The sequence below is a fragment of the Stegodyphus dumicola genome, chromosome 5 (assembly GCF_044657685.1).
Source record: "Stegodyphus dumicola isolate Sdum_Otavi_A_Nest chromosome 5, ASM4465768v1".
Taxonomy (NCBI): domain Eukaryota; kingdom Metazoa; phylum Arthropoda; class Arachnida; order Araneae; family Eresidae; genus Stegodyphus; species Stegodyphus dumicola.
Genome location: NC_140772.1, coordinates 159221991 through 159241247, shown reverse-complemented (window position 1 = coordinate 159241247; position 19257 = coordinate 159221991). Strand labels below are relative to the sequence as shown.

Here is a 19257-nt window from a genome sequence, read left to right as displayed (position 1 = left end):
CCCTTTTTAAAATTTAAGGCATTCCCTAACGTAAATTCCATATTTAATGATTTTTTAATAAATAAATATAATTAAGTTTTAAATTATTATTTAATTTAAATTAGCATTTAATGATAATTAAATATAATAACATGCTGCCGATGAATTTTTAATAAAATTAATAATATTTCGTTATAATCAGAAGATGCTAATAAGGAATATAATACTGCATACAACACAAATAATATTGTATACAATATTATCATATTATGAAGGAGTCATCATATTCTAATCACATTCCAGTTATCATTATCCTCAATACTTAGATTTTTAAAATGCACCGTTAAAAGAATCACCTTAAAACAAATTTTGATAGAATTTACTTTTCAGAAGTACCAAAATTATTGATAAATAACAGAATTGTAGGAAAATTTTTTTAAATTTCACAAATTTCAAAATTCTGTTATTAGAATGCACGAAGAGGAAAGATTACTTAAAAGGAAATTCTTCAAAATCAAAGAAATAAATTTTCATCTCTTCTTTTACTTTTAAAGCAGCGAAAGAAAATATCTCATCATCACATTACACGTTCGCAATTTCGAGCAAAAATGCATTAAAAAATATTTTAAAGATTTTTTTTCTTCCTTGGTAAATAATGCGAAAAAAATATTTTGCTAGAATGATACTTTTTTCACGTAAGGAATTTTTTTAAGAGATTTCAGAAATACTGAAACTTTGCTCGAGTTTAAATAAATGCATCATAAGATAGATTGCCAAATACGCTTTCCGCTATAAATGAAGCGTTTTAAATTAATTCCGCTTTATGAATTAAAAATAATCTCTAAAAATCCCGCAGAGTTAAGAAAAATAAAAGAAGAGCTTGTATCTAATGCAAGAAAGAATATGCTCATAGGAAAGGTATTAATAGAAATGCTATAAATCAACTAAATAAATAATGCTGTAATTTATGCAAATATTTGTTTTTACTTGTGTTTCTTTGTATTTTACTGTATAATAGTATTTATTTATTTATGTGCTGTTTTGCTGTGATATTGTACTAATTTACTGCATATTTTGTGTAGCATTTAACTTTTTGGTTTCAGTATTACCTTTCAGCGTCGTAATTTTGTGGTATTTGTCAAGGTCAAACAAGCTTGGGTTCTTTCCGTTCAATGAAGTCACTTGACTTAATAGAAAGGGGACAAAGAAGACACAAAAGGAGTAAGAAATAGTGCTATCGAGCAGATCGTGAGTCAATGATGTCAGAGAAGAGCAAATATTGCAGTATAGTAATCCTGGTATTAGTCATTTTAAAAAATCGATTTCATTTCGGAATAGCTCAGGAGAAAGTTAACAAGTTGTTAAATTAAGCTAAGCTACAAGTTGTGAAAATCGACAGGGATCCGTGTGCGATATATGAGAAGTTTTTCGAAGGCACACTTTCGAGGGGTTAGGAGACCCCACTAGAAGCCGAGCAGTTGAGACTACGACCCGAATGATGAAGACCCGAAGAAATGGATGCGTGGCTAATTTCTCTCATACGTAACAAGAAAACCAGCCAAGTTCCTCTAGAAATTTCTCCAAGAAGCCATCCCCATCCTTAAGTAAATGCATCCTTCGCTTCTTAAGCAGACAACCATCGATTGCTTTCTCGTACTCAAATAAATCAAATCAAACGTCTCTCCACTCCTTTGAGTTTGCCAACTACTAATGCTATTCTTCACCTCAGCTTCTAAGTAGTAAGTTCCTTTCTTCGATATTTTTTTTTGTATTTATCTTTCCACTGTAATTTTATCGATACGAATATTAATTATTAATTTGTAAATATTATCAACATATATTAATAAGGTTTGGTTTGTTTGATTAAGGCAAAGCCCACGAGGGCTACCTGTCCAAGGGGGTATGCCTTCGTGCAAAGACTTTCTAAGGGAAACTGGTTGGTATCTACGTTAAATTTGGGGAAAAGCACAAAACCGCCCATATAATCAGGCCGTTCGCCGATACTGAAAGCAGGTCGAACTACCAAAACTCAGCGAACTTACCGCTCGGCCGCTGATGCTCGTGTTTAATTTTAGGAGTCATGCGCTTTGTTTAGTACAATGAAAACGAAAAGACGGCTGAGTGTTCAGTTTTCGTCTGAGACAGTTTCGCCTGTTCTCGCTAAGACGCTGCCACGTTGCTCCCTTCCTGTCGCAATAATATCAAAAATGTATATGCTCACGATTAGAATGCCAAATTGCGGCCGCAAATGTCAATTGAAATAAAAATGACTCCTCTAAAATAAATTTAAAATGGAATGAAAAAATCAAGAAATCTGCCTCGACTGCTAAGTGTGCTGTTCACTACGTATTCAAAGTTCTACGTATCTATGCTAATGTTTCTGCAATACTATTACAGCAAAGTTTTGTTTTCATAACATACACACACACACATATATATATAAAGAAATATAAAAACAGGCGAAAAATTAGAATAAAATTTTTTTAAAAAACCGGCCTGTGCTATAGCTGCAGGATTAAAGTAGAATAAATTTAAAGCATCTAAATGTATTAATAAATTGGAATAACAGCAACGTAATTCCTCTATAATATAATTATTGCAACCGTGCATAAGAGTTTTAACACAATATCAAAAAAAAAATCCAATTAAAGAAAGAATATTTAGTTGAACAAATTAGAAAAATAAAAATGCGAAAGGGAAAATATGCAAAATTATACAAATAAAAATTTATCTTCCTTTACTGAAAGTCCGATTCAGGATCATCAGTAGAAAATGAATTAAGCTTCATAAAAGTCGATTTCATTGCTTTTATTCCGATTTAATAATAAAATTAGATGCTTCAAGTTTATATACTTATATATAAATAAAATACCTCGTTATGAGTCTATCTCAAACATTAAGTTATCAATAATTTACAGTTTATCATAAAGTATTATGGGCAGATTTTTTTAATTCTTAATTTTAAAAGAATTTTGAAAAATTTCCATTTATTTTATTTTGCTGAATTTGAATTTTTATTTCATTTGTTAAATACTTTTGCAATAGTCCTTTACAAAAGCCTATTACACTTTCCTAGAGAGTGTAATTATTAATTTTTGAAAAATTAAATGCAATCAATGTCAGCGCATTTCTCTACATTTTTCTCGGTGAAAGTTTTAAATTTACACCTCTTTAAATTGTTGTTAAAAGATATGTTATTACACGCATAATTTAGTTTTTAATTTGGTTTATTCTGAACAATAAATAAACCTTAATATGAGCTAAAATTTTATTCTTTTATTCTGGTGAAACTTTCGCGGCTTTATGGAAAAGATTCAAAACAAATATTCTCTTTAGTGATTTCATAGCAGTGATTCTGACTATATTTCGTTTGCAATTTCTACCATTTCAGGCAAATCTCACAAGCGTATATTTTAAAAAGAGCTCAAGTTAAGAAAGAAAAGAAACTATCACAATCTCTCTACAAAAAAAATAAAATCTATCATGCGTATGGTTGCCACGCTTTGAAGCATTTTGGAAAATACCACCTTCTACTAATTTGGTTGCGCCAATACGTAAGTACCTTTTCCATATCTTTATGTATAATTACTAGCAATGAATTAATAAGTTATCTACTAAGTGACATAAAATGATTATTGAACATTTATGTGGGTGAGATATATCATTGTAGAAATATAAACGCTTTTTAGTAATTATATTATGCTTCGTGTGTGATTTATGAAATGGTAAAACTCTTTATAAAATAGTTTATTAGTCATCAAAAATACATTTTAGACTATTTCTTTAAATTAAGCTTAAATTTTTAAGTCCTTTATTTAAATAAATTAACTGAAAGAAACTAAATTTTTTAATTCAAAGCAGCTACTGGAGCAAATATGCAAGTTTCTTTTATTAATTACTATATATTGTAATAATTTTATCGACCTTTTAGTTTAGTTACTATGCGCAGATACGTCTGATGCCGTGCAATCACTTTGGCATTCGATTTTGAACTGCCGTTGAAACTAAAGTACCATGCAATGCAAACCAAAATCACCTTGTCATAGAAATTTCGAATGCTAAAAATATTAAATCTGATTATGATTTGATAATGCAGTATTTATTTTCAGAAACCAATTTCATAAACTACTAGCAGATATAAATTTGCGCTTCTTTTCTACTTCAAATCTTCCCATGTAAATAAAAATAGGATATAATAACAATTTATTCAATAATAGCAATATAACAATAATTTATTAATAACAGTAATAAGAAGTAATAATTTATTAAATGCGAATTTTTTAAAAATCTCATTTTATTCAAAATTAAAAGCTGCCAAAACGTTTTCTTACCAAGCCAACAGAGATTTATCCGGTAATAAAAGAAGCTTACCTAAGAAAGAAAGGAAATAAAAAACAATATAAAATACTATAAAATTTTTTCATCGAACATTTGAGACATTTCAGTATTTAGTATTACTTATAAATAACAGTCAATAACTTCTTTCATATATTCCTCATCGAAAATAAACTTAATCTGAAGTGATACTACTTGAAGAAAGAATGCCACATTTTTTTTTAAATACACATTTCTTTCCGAAAATCGAAATTACAAAACTATGTACGATTCCTATCACACAATAGAAGTGCAAAAATTAATGTTCAGAAGTTTTACCCTTTTTCAGTCGATACAAATCTACATAAATTTAATGCAAGATGCAAACCTTTTCACACAAAATTTTTACTCCATACTTTTAAAACCATTTAATGAAATATTTTATGAAAATATTTTACTCGATACTTTTCAAATCATTTAATAAAAACAAAAAATAATAATTAAATAATTATTATGCAAAATGATACGAAATATGAAAAAACAGATGCATTTTTGCTAGTTCCTGTATTTTTGTAAATATTCATAAAAATCATCAATTGGATGCATTAGAAATAGTAAAAAAGTTATAATATCAGTTATTATAGGGTGTATTATATTAAACCATTACAATCTTTACGTTGCCATATAATTTCATAACTATCGTATTATTTTATATAAAGTGCAGAAGATGCACGAGAAAAATATTTAGAAGGAAATTTTGTAAAAAATGCGTGTAATTCATGACGTTATTGACTTTTATTTAGTACATTAATCATATAAACATTAATAAAATTTGGAAAACAGTATTGCTTCTAGAAGCAGAAGTACAGCTTGATTGAAGTAATTCAGTTTTTTTTTTTTCTGTTGAAAAACAATGTACACATTACAGAAGCAAATAAAAGATCTGATACACATAAATTTGCGAAAGCTCCCTTTTTTTTTTTTTTTGGTAATTTTTATCCAATTACGACATGATTTAAGCTACATGGAAACAATAGCACCTGAATCGTTCAGGTATTTACAAAATAAAATATAATACTTACAAGAGACACTTAACAACATTCCTGCCCGTATAATCATGATAATTAATTCTGTACAAGAAATAAAATATCACATATGATATTCTAGTCGAATAGCACGAAATCGAACACAGGAATTCTGAGTAACATGCTCGACGTGGTAGCCTTTACACCCTAACAGCACATACAAATAATGACTTTAATCTTTACTTTTGAATTCCTTGTACGAAGTAAAAAGGAAGTATTGTGATCGCGAAAAGTTTCAGGCAGCATATTTAAACGAAAATATCCATTTTGACCGCTATCGAATGCAATTTAACGATGTTTTTGCGTGATATCTGTACGTAAGGACAGAATAAAAAACTCTTTCCCTCCAAAAAAAAAAAATATAAAACTGCTTTAAAATGAATTCTGAAGAGAATTTTCGTGGCGTCTGTGCGTACGTATCTCGCATAACTCAATAACGAGTAGCCTCAGAACGTTGAAATTTTGTATATAGGACTGCTATAACATGTAGATGTGCACCTCGTATTTTGGTTGCAATCGGCCGCACCAAACGTACATAAATATATTTATATATATATCCACTCTGTTACCCGGCTCAGTGATCTCAGTTTCTTTACTCTTATATGTTTGTAAATTGTACATTTTTTGCTTTAAAAATGATTGAATTATGTTGTTTTTATCTTCCGGTTAAGGGTTTTATGCCTTTGGTAAATCTCTATGCAATATTTTTAGAATTACCAACAATTTTAAAGTTATTTAAGTGCCGCTAAGCCTAAACCTTTTCTTGATAGCGGCCATTGTTTGTTTACATTTGAAACAGCAGACTAGTGGATTTGTTGCCAATCTAGAGAAACTTAGCTTCGCAACAACAAAGATAACGCATTCATTTATTATTGCCAATTAAATCATGCTTAATTCTTTCTGGAATTTTTTCGAGGAAATAAGTGTTTCAGATTTACTTCGTCATTTTTAATATAGCTATTTTGAGATTTTATGTATTTTTGCCTTCTCGCGAAGTGAGAACTGAATTAATTAAATGAGAAATACTCAATCGTCTGTGAAAAACTGTTTCTTTTCTGTTTTGTTTGCTTAATTTCTTTTATACACCATTGCTTTATTATAGTATTTGAATAGAACATGTGGCAACGATTAGATAATTCTATTCATTAAATGATATAAATTTCGTGCATTATGAGTTATAATATGAACGAAATATATAAGTTAACTGTTGTTGGAACTTTTCATATTATAGAGGGCGCTGTTGCGCCAAAAGAATTCTGTGTTTTTTACATTATGTAACTGTGGTTCGCCATTGCGATGTATGTGTATTGCTGTGATATATTTTGGTGCTTTCATTAAATATATAAAAGATATCGTCATGAATATTTTGTATCCAAATCAAGATCAAATTTACCACTGATGCAAACTCGTTTAAACAAAATTAGCATTCGAACAAGAATCGTCAAGTTATTACTAGCCTTTCGAACTACGCATTAGATATCGTTATTCACTTCGTAACATGTGGTGCATCGGCCGGGAATTATCGTAATGGTGGGGTGAGTAAATAGTTTTGTTGAAAATTTGGTTGAATAGAATATTTTGTAATTGTTGAAGTAGTAGGGTTGTTTGATGTTGTTGATCTTGTTTGGTAAAAATTTACAACTTTAGGTTTCGCATTTACTGAATATTTGCATTGGTATTTGCAAGTAACAAAATTTTGTGCTTTCTTAGAATTAGAATTTGTTGTTAATGCTTGAAGTGTGATTTGTTGTTGAAAATTACGGTTTGTTTTCTTAGAATTCTAGAATTAGAATTTATTGTTAAAGTATTTGAGGAGTAAAATTTGTTGCTAGAAACTGTGAAAATGGCTAAATTGTTAAAGCTTCGAACTAGGCGTGACACACATCGTGAACAAACATTAAAGTTAGTAGAAAAAATAAACATATATTTGAATGAATCAGATATTGACATAGATGTATGTGATTCATATTTAGAACAGTTGAATAATAAAATTGAAATTATTAACATACTAAATAGTGACATTGATGAATTGTTGAAAGAAGAACAAGAAATTAAGGATGAAATTAACACAGTAGATGAATATAACGAAAAAATAATACCAGTTAAAGTAAAGTTGCAAAACAAAATTAAATCAATTGGAAAAGTTCCATATCAGTCAGGTGAACAAACAGTAAATCCAGAAAATGTTCACGTAGAAAATAAAAATTTGCATTTAGGAAACAGAACTAAACTTCCTAAACTTTCGCTTCCTCGATTCTATGGTGAGCCTTCAGAATATTTAGATTTTTGGAATCAGTTTGAGAATTCTGTACATAATAATTCTAATTTAACTGAGGTTGACAAATTTTGCTATTTAAAGTCGTTATTAGGTGGTAAAGCCTTAGCTAGCATTAAAGGATTCTCAATTACTCCAGAGAATTATAAACAGGCTGTTAAATTAATTTCTGAAACATTTGGCCAAAGAGACATTTTAATAAATGCTCACTTGTCAAATTTATTAAATCTGGCACCTGTAAGAAATGCTTCTAACATTCAGGCTCTTCGTAACCTTTATTTTGAAGCCCAAACTCAAATTAGATGTTTAGAGGAATTAAATGTCAAATCGGAAACATACACAACAGTACTGACTAACATAATACTAAAAAATCTGCCAGGAGAATTGACTCTTGAATTTTGGAAGCAAAATATAAATAATTGTCATGATTTACAGGAATTGATGAAGTTTTTACACAATGCTATTAGTGCAAGAGAAAAGGCATTCCGTATTAATTCTAATAATGTATCTTCATATAATAATTTTCATTCTAACCAACACAAACAAAACAATTTTCGAAATCAGAAACGAAACTTTCATCCGAGTCGCAATAATCAACACGTGTCAGTAACAGAATTTATGGCGAAAACTTCTGAAGTTTGTTTATTCTGTGGTCAAGGTCACTGTAAGACTGAATGTGAGAACATGAATGTACAGCAAAAAAGGGATAAATTAATTAAGGAAAGGAGATGTCTGTTATGTTGTAACACAAACTGTTATGTGAAAAAATGTAATGCTAAACAGTGTTCATTCTGCTTTGGTAGACACGCCAAAGCTATTTGTTTTAAATTTGAAAATTCTAGCAAGTGTAAATCTAATTCAAAACCGGAAGAAGAAAAACCAAAGGAATTGGAAATTCTGCCTACTATTTCGAATTCAGTTGTAAGTGATAGGAATGTGATTTTATTGCAGTGCGTTAGGACAGAAATTGTTGGTCGTAAATCGTCAGGTACAGTTATTGCAATGTTTGATAACGGTAGTGAGAAGAGTTTTATTAAAAGAAATGTATCTATGAAGTTGGGATTAAAATGTCTAGGGTCAGAAACATTAAAGATTTATTCATTTGGAGCAAAGGATCATAGGTTGCAAACATGTCGCAGAGTTGAAGTGAGATTGCGAAATATTTTAGATGGAAATGAAGTCGTAATACAGGCGTTGGAAACAGATGAAATTTCGAGGGCGGCGATTAATTTGCCGAATGAGCGTACAAGAGCTGAAATGGAAGCCAAGGGATTAACTTTAACGTGGGGTTATAATCAAGCGTCAGATGATAATGAAATTTCCTTGTTAATAGGTATAGATTTTTATTGGAAGTTGACAAAAGGTTTTGAAAGGTTAAATACGTCTTTGGTAGCTGTAAACACAGAACTTGGATGGTCCTTGCAGGGAAATTGTGGTGATATGAGTAAAACGGCTGCTGTAAACTTAGTTTTAGGTGATCAAAGCACTGTATCAGCTGAACTCAGGCGTTTCTGGGAACTGGAAAGTTTAGGTATTGAAAACAAGGAAGCGGAGTGTTTGACTTTAATGGAACAGGAGATACTTGATGAATTTAATAATTCTGTTGGGTTCGTAGATGGAAGGTATTGTGTAAAGTTGCCGTGGAAACCAGGTATGCAGGAGAAATTAGCAAATAATAGAGAAGTGGCTCGGAAACGTTTCGATGGTCTGGTTAGGAGATTTAGAAATGATACAGCTTTTTATGAGGATTATAAAAAGGTAATTGATGATTATCGTAGGGAAGGTATCATTGAGAATTCGTCGTCAGATACTGAAGTGTCATATTCTGAGCAGTCATTCTACTTACCCCACCACGCTGTCATTCGCGAGGACAAATCTACTAGTCGACTTCGAATCGTGTTTGATGGTTCTTCTCATGAAGGAGGACAACTTTCAATTAATGACTGTTTATTTAAAGGACTAAACTTGTATCCAAATCTATTTGAAATGATTTTAAATTTTCGACAAAATACAATCGCCTTCACGGCGGATATAAAGAAAGCGTATCTACAAATTTTGATCGATCCTAGTGATAGAAAATTTACTAGATTCTTCTGGACTGATGATATCGATTCTAATTCATATCAAAAAATGAACTTTAGTAGAGTTTTATTTGGACTAAAACCAAGTCCATATTTATTAGCTGCAACTCTGAAATATCATTTTGATAAATGTAAACAAGAATTTCCTGATACTTGCAAATTACTGTCAGAATGGTTTTATGTCGACGATTTGATTGGAGGTGAAGAAGTCTTGCAAGCGGCTTTGGAAATTACGACTGAAAGTGTAGAAATTCTCAAAAGATGTGGCATGATATTACGAAAATGGAAAACCAATTCCATGGAACTGCGTAAGCTGTGGAAAGATGCTGAGTTCGACATCGATGAGGAAAAGAGCTCAAGTACAGGACTTGACTCACCATCCAAGGTGTTGGGTCTAGTTTGGGATCCAGATGCGAACAGTATATCTTTTAACGTGAAAGAATTATCAAAGTTTGTCAAGAACGGAACTGCTTCGAAAAGGTTTATTCTTCGAGTAGTGGATCGTATTTATGATCCGATCGGATTTCTTGGGCCTTTCATCATAAAGCTGAAGTGCATTCTACAGGAACTGTGGAGTCATGACATAGACTGGGATGATAAACTTCCATCGTCACTGGATCACAAGTGGCAGTTGTGGTGCAGTGAAATCGAACACTTAGAAGATCTTCAAATTCCTAGATGTTATTTTTCAAATTTGAACTGTAAATTTATTTCATTTGAAATTCATTCTTTTTCAGATTCATCTCTTTTAGCCTATGGAACTGTATTGTATTTAAGAGCTATATCTGAATATGGGAGGATAAGTATCAGTTTTATTTGTTCTAAAAGTCGTGTAGCTCCTCTGAAAAGTCTTACATTACCAAGACTGGAATTAATGGGAGCTTTATTGTCCGCAAGATTAGTCCATCAAGTAAGTAAATGTCTTAAATTTAATGCTTCTAGTTATTTTTGGACCGACTCGATGATTACATTATGTTGGATTAAGGGACAAGCTAGTAAATACAAAACTTTCGTAAAAAATAGAATAGAAGAAATTCAATCTTTATCAGATACCAATAATTGGGCTCATTGCCCTGGTAAGGATAACTCTGCAGATATCTTGTCCAGAGGAATTTCTGCAGCAAATTTAGCTACAAACCATCTTTGGTGGCACGGTCCACCTGGCTAAGCCAATCACCTGAATACTGGCCTACTGAAAGAGAGAACTTAAAATCTACAGACGTAGACTTAGAGCTAAAAAGAGAATTTGAAAGTACAGTGCAAAATAACTGTTTGGTAGAAAATTCGAAATTTATTTTAGATTTAAGGAAATATAGTTGTTTGTTAAAGGTACTAAGAGTAACTGCACTAGTTAAACGGTTTGTTAATAAATTTCAAAAACGACAAACGGTTGCAGGTCCCCTCACAGCAGAAGAACTTCAAAATGCTGAAATAGACTGGATAAAACATGAGCAAAACATAGAGTTCAACTTAGAATTGCAGAACCTTAAAAATGGTAAATCGATTCCTAAAAACTCTCCACTTTCGAATTTAGCCCCATTTCTCGACAGTTGTGGTGTATTGCGCATAAAAGGAAGGTTAGAACAAGGAGCGTTTACAAAGGATGAAGCTCATCCTATACTTCTTCCTAAGCAGTCTAAATTTACAGAGTTAATTATTATTCGAGAACATAATAAAATTTTTCATGGTGGAGTTACATTTACGCTAGCCAAAATTAGGTCTAGATTTTGGATTCCACGAGGTAGACAAATTATAAAAAGAGTATTAGGTAACTGCCTAATTTGTCGAAAGTATAAGTTGAAACCAGCTAAACAAATAACTAGTCAACTACCTAAATGTAGAATTACTGAAAACCCTCCTTTTACTGTAACTGGCATAGATTTCACTGGCCCAGTTTTAATAAAATCAGGAAAGGATACGCCTCAAAAGGCTTACATAACATTATTTACATGCAGTGTTACTAGAGCTGTGCACATAGAATTAATCACAAGTATGTCAACAAAAAATTTTATTTTGTCATTAAGGAGATTTTTAGCTAGGAGAGGAAATTGTAAAGTTATCATTTCCGACAATGCTAAGAGCTTTAGAGCCACTAATGAAATTCTTAAAGAATTTGCAAAAATTATAATAGATTCAAAATTGAAAGATTTCATATCAATAAACGGCATAACTTGGCAATATATTGCGCCTCACGCGCCTTGGTGGGGTGGTTTTTATGAAAGGCTTATGAAAAGTATCAAAGATCCTTTGAGAAAGGTTCTCGGAAGGGCTCTTCTTAACTTTGAGGAAATGATGACTATCAGAAACTGAGTTAGTTTTAAATCATAGACCTCTTACTTATGTCCATAATGAAATAAAAGAGCCAGAAGCTCTTACACCTGCCCATTTCTTGTTTCCAGGGCAAGAAAATATTTCTTATCCTGTACATTTCGCCGACCTTTTCAGGAATGAACCATTGAACAGGCAGATTTTGACTAGGACAAAACTGTATCAAACTAATCTTTTGAAACAAATTTGGAAAAAGTGGAAGGAGAATTATCTCCTCGAATTACGGTCTGCGCATACTTTTCTAAATCCACCTCCTGAAAGGAATCTTAAAAAGGGTGAGGTTGTATTGCTGGAGGGGTCGACGAAATCAAAATTTTTATGGCCTATTGGAATTATAGAAGAAGTTTATAAAGGTAGGGATGGGTATGTGCGTTCATGTTTGATTCGTACTTCTCAAGGACTTTATCGAAGACCCGTCCAATTAATCTATCCTTTTGAAGTTTAAAGTTATATATATATGTTTGTTTCGTGTATTGTATTTAATTTGCAATGTAGTTTTCAGTATAAATTTGTGCATATTGATTTTGATTATATCTAAATATATTATTGATATGTAAATTTAATGTGCTCTTAAAAGAGCACAGGTGGGGTGTGTTGGAACTTTTCATAGTATAGAGGGCGCTGTTGCGCCAAAAGAATTCTGTGTTTTTTACATTATGTAACTGTGGTTCGCCATTGCGATGTATGTGTATTGCTGTGATATATTTTGGTGCTTTCATTAAATATATAAAAGATATCGTCATGAATATTTTGTATCCAAATCAAGATCAAATTTACCACTGATGCAAACTCGTTTAAACAAAATTAGCGTTCGAACAAGAATCGTCAAGTTATTACTAGCCTTTCGAACTACGCATTAGATATCGTTATTCACTTCGTAACAACTGTTATATAATTATTGGATTATATAACAGTTAACTTAGTTTCCGTTATACAATTATTATATAAGTTAACTCTTATTCTTTCTTTAACAAAGATTTATTACATACTTCACATACATGACGTTTGTCTCCTGTATAGTCGTGCATGTGTGTCACTAGCTGGTTTTTCTTGTATAAAAGCTTTATTACAGGTATCACTTACGTGAGATTTCTCATCAGTATGAATACGCTGACACAAATCCCACTTTCATATAAATGACATCTTAGATATTTCACAGAAATAAGGTTTGCAAATATCGTAAGACTCATGTTTGCATTTGTTGTAAGGTGCTGTAATAAATCTGTTTTAATTTCTTTTAAGAGAGACAGATTACTTCCCGATTAGCATCTAATAACTGTGCCGGTGATTAAAAATATATGCGGTTAAAGTTCTTTCTCTATGTTCAAGAATAGTTCGTTAAAATAAAAAAAATCTGATGTGTACACATCAGATTTTTTTACAACAAATGCAAACATGAGTCTTACGATATTTGCAAACCTTATTTCTGTGAAATATCTAAGATGTCATTTATATGAAGGTGGGATTTGTGTCAGCGTATTCATACTGATGAGAAATCTCACGTATGTGATACATGTAATAAAGCTTTTATACAAAACCAGCTAAGAAAAACCAGCTAGTGACACACATGCACGACTATACAGGAGACAAACGTCATGTATGTGAAGTATGTAATAAATCTTTTTTAAAGAAAACGTATTTACAGATGGAGGACAAAATAATGCGAACACCTGTGAAAAAGTATGGCGTATTTCACACATGCAGTACAGCTACGCCACTTGCAACAGAAGTCTGCCACCTAGTTGAGCGTGACGAGGAAGGTATCAGTCTCTAAACAGCAGTCACCTGCGTTGCATGCTTCGATCGAACTGTCTGTGAGAAGTTGAAATGTCAGACCTGTCAGAGTTCCAAAGAAGAATGATAGTTGCAGCGCGTTTAAGTGAAGCATTGGTTACAGAAATAGAAAACCTTGTGGGGTGTGCAAGGAGTAGGGTATCAGCCGTTATGACAGCGTACACCAAAGAGGTTAAGACACAACAGTCTTCAAAGCACAACAGTGGCCGAAAGTCAAAGCTGGCTGATAGGGATAGACGGATCTTGAAGCGCATTGTAGCCCGAAAGCACAAGCAATCGTTATCCGAGATAGCACCCTAAAGTAACAGTCATCTCCAGGACCACGTTTCAACAAAACTGTCAAAAGGGAACTTCATGTTGCGAACATCTATGGCAAAGTGGCAATCCGTAAACCCGCGTTGAGAGCAACTAATGCTTTCAAGCAACACTAATTGTGCACAGATCAGAAAGGCTGTTCCCCACAGCAGTGGCAACAGGTAATATGGTCAGATGAATTGTCATTCACCCTATTTCAGACGCCTGGACGCGTATATCGGGAAAACTCCCAAAGAAGCGTTTCATCCTGACTGCCTCTTTCCGACTGTGAAGCATGGAATTGGCGCCATTATGTATAGGATGTGATATCTTGGCGCGGTCTTGGGCCATTTGTTATTCTGCATGTGAGGATCACATCCAATCACTATCTAAGCATTCTAGGGGATCATGTGCATCCTTTTGTCCAGACTGTATTCCCTAGGGAGCGACTGCTTTTTCAAGACGACAACGCCCCCATCCATACTGCTAGATGTATTCAAGAATGGTTCGAAGAGCATGACGATGCAATTGAACATCTCGCTTCGCCCCCTGTCTCCGTACCTGAATATTATTGAACATTTATGGGCATATTTTGAGTCCAAACTTCGTTCCCATTTCCACCTCTATCCGGACTTTCGTAATTAGAGACCGCTCTGCAAGAGGAATGGCTTAATACTCCTTTAAATATTGTCCATGACCTTTATGCATCCATCCCACGTCGCATTCAATCTGTACTTCAATCAAAGGGTGGTACAACCCCCTGTTAATAAAGATTTTCCATTATTTCACAGATGTTCCTATTATTCTGTCCTCAATCTGTATGTATATACATATACAGCCATACAGGTGAGAAACCTTACAGATGCAAGTCTTACGATACAAATTAAATTTTTAAATGCAATAATTGATTGATTAACTACTTCGGCTTTTTTTAAGTAATATTTTCAGAAACTGACTTATAACACGATACCTCTTTTTGTTCTGGAAAATATTTTTTTAATGTTCAACTTATCAATACACACTATAGTTTATCTTTCCAATAAACCGTCCGTTCTAAGCTTGCTAGCAGTCTTACAGATTTTTACTTTATCTTTCAAAGTGCTCAAAATACATTGCATATTCGCCCGTATATTTATGATCATTAAATTATTTTTGTTAAATAAAATTCTTCTCAACACAAATCTTCCAGTATATCTAATATTCAGAAACTTACAGGCATGTCTATACTTTTAAATGCTTTTTGCTTTTTTTATTTAACGGAGTTTTCTAAAATAACTGTCTTGTAACGACGTAACTTCGTAAAAATAAACAAGACCTGTTCTATGTTAAATATTTACTTATATACACAACTATTAACAGATAACATTTTAGAAAAACTTTAAAATACATTTTCACTACAGTTAGAGCGCGGAAACCGGCGTCCGCTCTTTTTTCTTCCACATTTCAATCTCTTTTTACTCCCACCTGCGACCAGGGAAAAGGTCCGCTACCCTCTTCCGGCCGAGACGAGAAGAGGGCTCTCTGGCCCTTCTTTTAGGGTGTAGGCCAAGTGGTCTTCAGGGAAATGGAAACGTTACAGTCTTGCGAATAATGCACAGGAAATCCTTTTTTTAATATTTTAATACAATATATTTAATATAACTGAATAACATACGGTTAAATAAAAATCAAAACTGCACAATGGCGATAGGTATTACAAAAAATATAAGATTTTTCAAACATAGCTGCCCATTCTAAATCTTTGTAATTCATATACGAGTATGTGATTTAGGTCCCGTTTTTATGGCACATTTGTCTTTTAGGTAGCATCTATACATCTCAGCATTTTAGGATCTAGAGAGAAAATTATGCAGTTTTATATTTTCCGTTACGAGTCAGAAACAACATTCTGTAGTGATAGAGACGACCAGAATACTAAATTCTGCACATGAAAATCTGACAATACATCGGATGGAAATTTTGATAGGTCAAATATTCAATAGTTTTAGTTTCATAGAAGATTCAACTACTCAGTTCTATCCGTATTTTCAAACAATTTAAGAGATTCCGTACCAGTATAAACAGAACCTATTATATTTAAAAGCTTCATAAAATAAATTATATATTTCACTCTTCTATCATATTCCTTAATCAAGTAGTAGCTTTAAAGAAGAACGCGTGGCTAACAAAGAAAAGCACCGATAATTTTTCATTTGTTTATTATGTGCTGGTACTATACCCCATGCAGATTTTTTAAGCTTGCAGGTATACCCCATGCAAGATTTTTTAAGGAAAACATCGCATCCCTGTTAGACTAGGAGAAAACCACGAAAACCCTCATGCAGTAAGTGCACAGCGGCTTTTACATCACTACCGCTGGTAAGCAAGCATTATATTGTTATGCTTTTTGTATTTAGTTTTCTATTTTTAGTAGAATTGCAGTTAAATTGTTTAATTTCCCCGTGCAATGCTGCGCGCGACGAGTTTTAAGAAAAAGCTGTACCGAAAAAGTAAAAATAAAGGAGCACGCTCATTTAACATTTAATAAATAGATATCTCGTAATTGTACTCTTTTGCTTTCCGGAAAAATCGAGAAAATACCATAATGTTCTCGCGCATGATTAAAAAGCTTATGAAAGCCGGAGGAAAACATCTCAATTCAGTTGTTTACTAGGTTTTTGTTGTTGATTGTAGCGAATTCAAGCTGAGATCGGATTAGTTTTCTCTGCTTTGAATTGTGTACTGTTTAACGTTTTAGTAATTTAAAATATTACTGTGAGATATTGTGATATTGTACGAGTATCTTAGATTATCTCAGCATTTTGTTTTATTTCTTGGGATAAAAATTAATTTTATTAACTTTTTATCCACATGTGCATTCAATCCATTACGAGCAATATTGCGCACGCAACAATATTAAAAAGTAATTTAATTGTTTGTGCAAATTTTATCCTTAGGCTATTTGGTTAGAAGCTATACTGGGTTTAAATTTCATAAGACACACTAAGGTTGCATTACAACTTGCCCCATTGTATGGTTTCGGACACTTTTGTTGATATATAAAAAATATGATTAGTAAAAAATTTTAAAGGACAAAATAAATGGACAAATAAATACATGGACAAAATAAATAAGTATAACTATTTTTTAAAAAATATGAATTACTTGCTTTAAATCAAAATTTAAGAAATATGTTTCCTACTAACTAGCTAAGAGAGAGTGCGTGCACGCAACCCCTCACTGCTCCTTTCGGCGGAGCGCTGTCTGTGATTACGTAATAGGACCTGTCACAAAAAGATGTTTAGTGAAAATTCTGAAAAAATATTTTAAAAACCGCTGAGTAATGTGCTTTTACTACTTACCTCTAGTTACAACTAGCCCCTATTATGTGCAATAAATATGCAAAACGTGAGATAATTTCTGTCGTTTTAAAAAATTCTCGTTTCTAATAGCACTATTTATATAGCGTTTCAGACCTCCTTCGGTAACAGCTCTGAAATTATAAATATTTGATGGTCTGTGAACAAAGTAAACCAGTTACCTACCTACGTGGAGAATTTCGAGAGGATTTGTTAAATGGCCTTCGCTTGATTCACTAATATAAATTCCGAGAAACTTTATTTTTATACACTGTTCATATTTAGATTATTCAAGTATATAAATATAAAAAAACCTTGTTTCTATTTTTGCAATTTTTTGACACAACAGTGACCATGATAATACACGCAATCCAGTGATAAATCTCAAATTTAATGACAGTTTGGATTGTTGATGAAAAATAACATAATAGCAAGAATGTCCATACTTTTTATGCTTTAACGATACGAAACATATTCATATCTATATTTTTCACACTGAAATAATATCGAATTATTCGTACTTTAATACATTCTGTAACATAAAAAGCGACGTACCAAGGAGGAGTTATCCGAATGAGACGAAATTGCATATGCCGTTACCTTATGATAGAATATGTAAATGATCAACTTTTGGCGCGACCTCTAACTTAATAATTGGAGCTCCAGCGCATTGCAAAGGAACATACGGATGGTGTATAAAACAGAGGACATTCTAATGTTAAGGCATAACTTCCATGAAAATGTGGTTCCGTCGACCCACGTATACTGTACCAATGCTTCGATGACGAGTTAGGGAATAATATGTGGAGATATCACCATTTGAGAACAGCCGAGCAATTGAGCTAAAGGAAGTAGACAGGTAAAATCGCAGGATCTTAAGGCATTTGAGTCGGAGCGATGCTGTCATTCGATGATGTTGACAGGAAAGGGCGAACCATGGCTACAGAGCGTCGAAAAGGTAGCGGTCGACCGATAGCGATGACAGAACGCGAGGGTAGAGTGATCGTCCGATCGGTGATCACAACATATGATGCGTTCATACCAGCGATCCGACGTGTAACCGGGACACCACTGGCTGATATGGCCATTGAAAGGAGGCTCAATGAACGGAGGCTGAAGTCACGGAGGTCAATGTACAGACTAACCCCCACCATTGCACATCGTCAGGCACGTGCATTGGTTCCGGGGGTATTCAACCTAAGGCACACGGACTGCAGTAGAATTGTTTTCAGCCATGAGTCCCTCTTCGAACTGATCCCCGATTTCCGACAAAAACGTGCCTGGAGACGTCCATGATAGCGGTGGGATACTCACCTGACTATCATCCGCTACCAGCCTGACAACAAAGTGCTATGGTATGGGGTACGTTTCATTTGACAGCCGAACCCCTATGGTTGTCATCTGCGACAGCTTTACAGCACGGCGGTACATCAACGAGATTCTAAGTCCCATAGTGTTGCTCTTCCATTCGGACCCCTGGACTTACGTTTCAACAAGATAGTGCTTGGCCGCACATGGTATGCTTTTCTACTGCTTATCTCCGTCCTTCTCAGACATTTTCCTGGCCGATGCAATCACCAGATCTGTCTCCAATAACAATACATTTGCTCTCTAATGAGCAGGCGTTTCCAACCGTTTCCGCAGAACGCCAACTTGACTCGCCATTTGAAACACCATTGCCACATATTCATGTTTATAATACACTCATTACTGGAGATGAGTAGGGGATGCTATGTAATAATGTTACCAAAAAAATAAAAGGGTAACTT

The 19257-nt window shown here is 33.2% G+C and overlaps 1 protein-coding gene across 3 annotated transcripts in view; it reads right to left on the bottom strand.

The window, feature by feature from the left end:
* Positions 1-19257, bottom strand: part of LOC118184990 (carboxypeptidase D-like) — a 741090-nt gene that overhangs the window by 399431 nt on the left and 322402 nt on the right. The window contains exon 2 of one of the 3 annotated variants that reach the window (XM_085817299.1): positions 4311-4350. The exons of the other annotated variants lie outside the window; for them this stretch is intronic. The gene's annotated coding sequence lies outside the window, so the exon portion shown is untranslated. The remainder of the gene's footprint in view (positions 1-4310; positions 4351-19257) is intronic. 3 annotated transcript variants of the gene reach the window in all.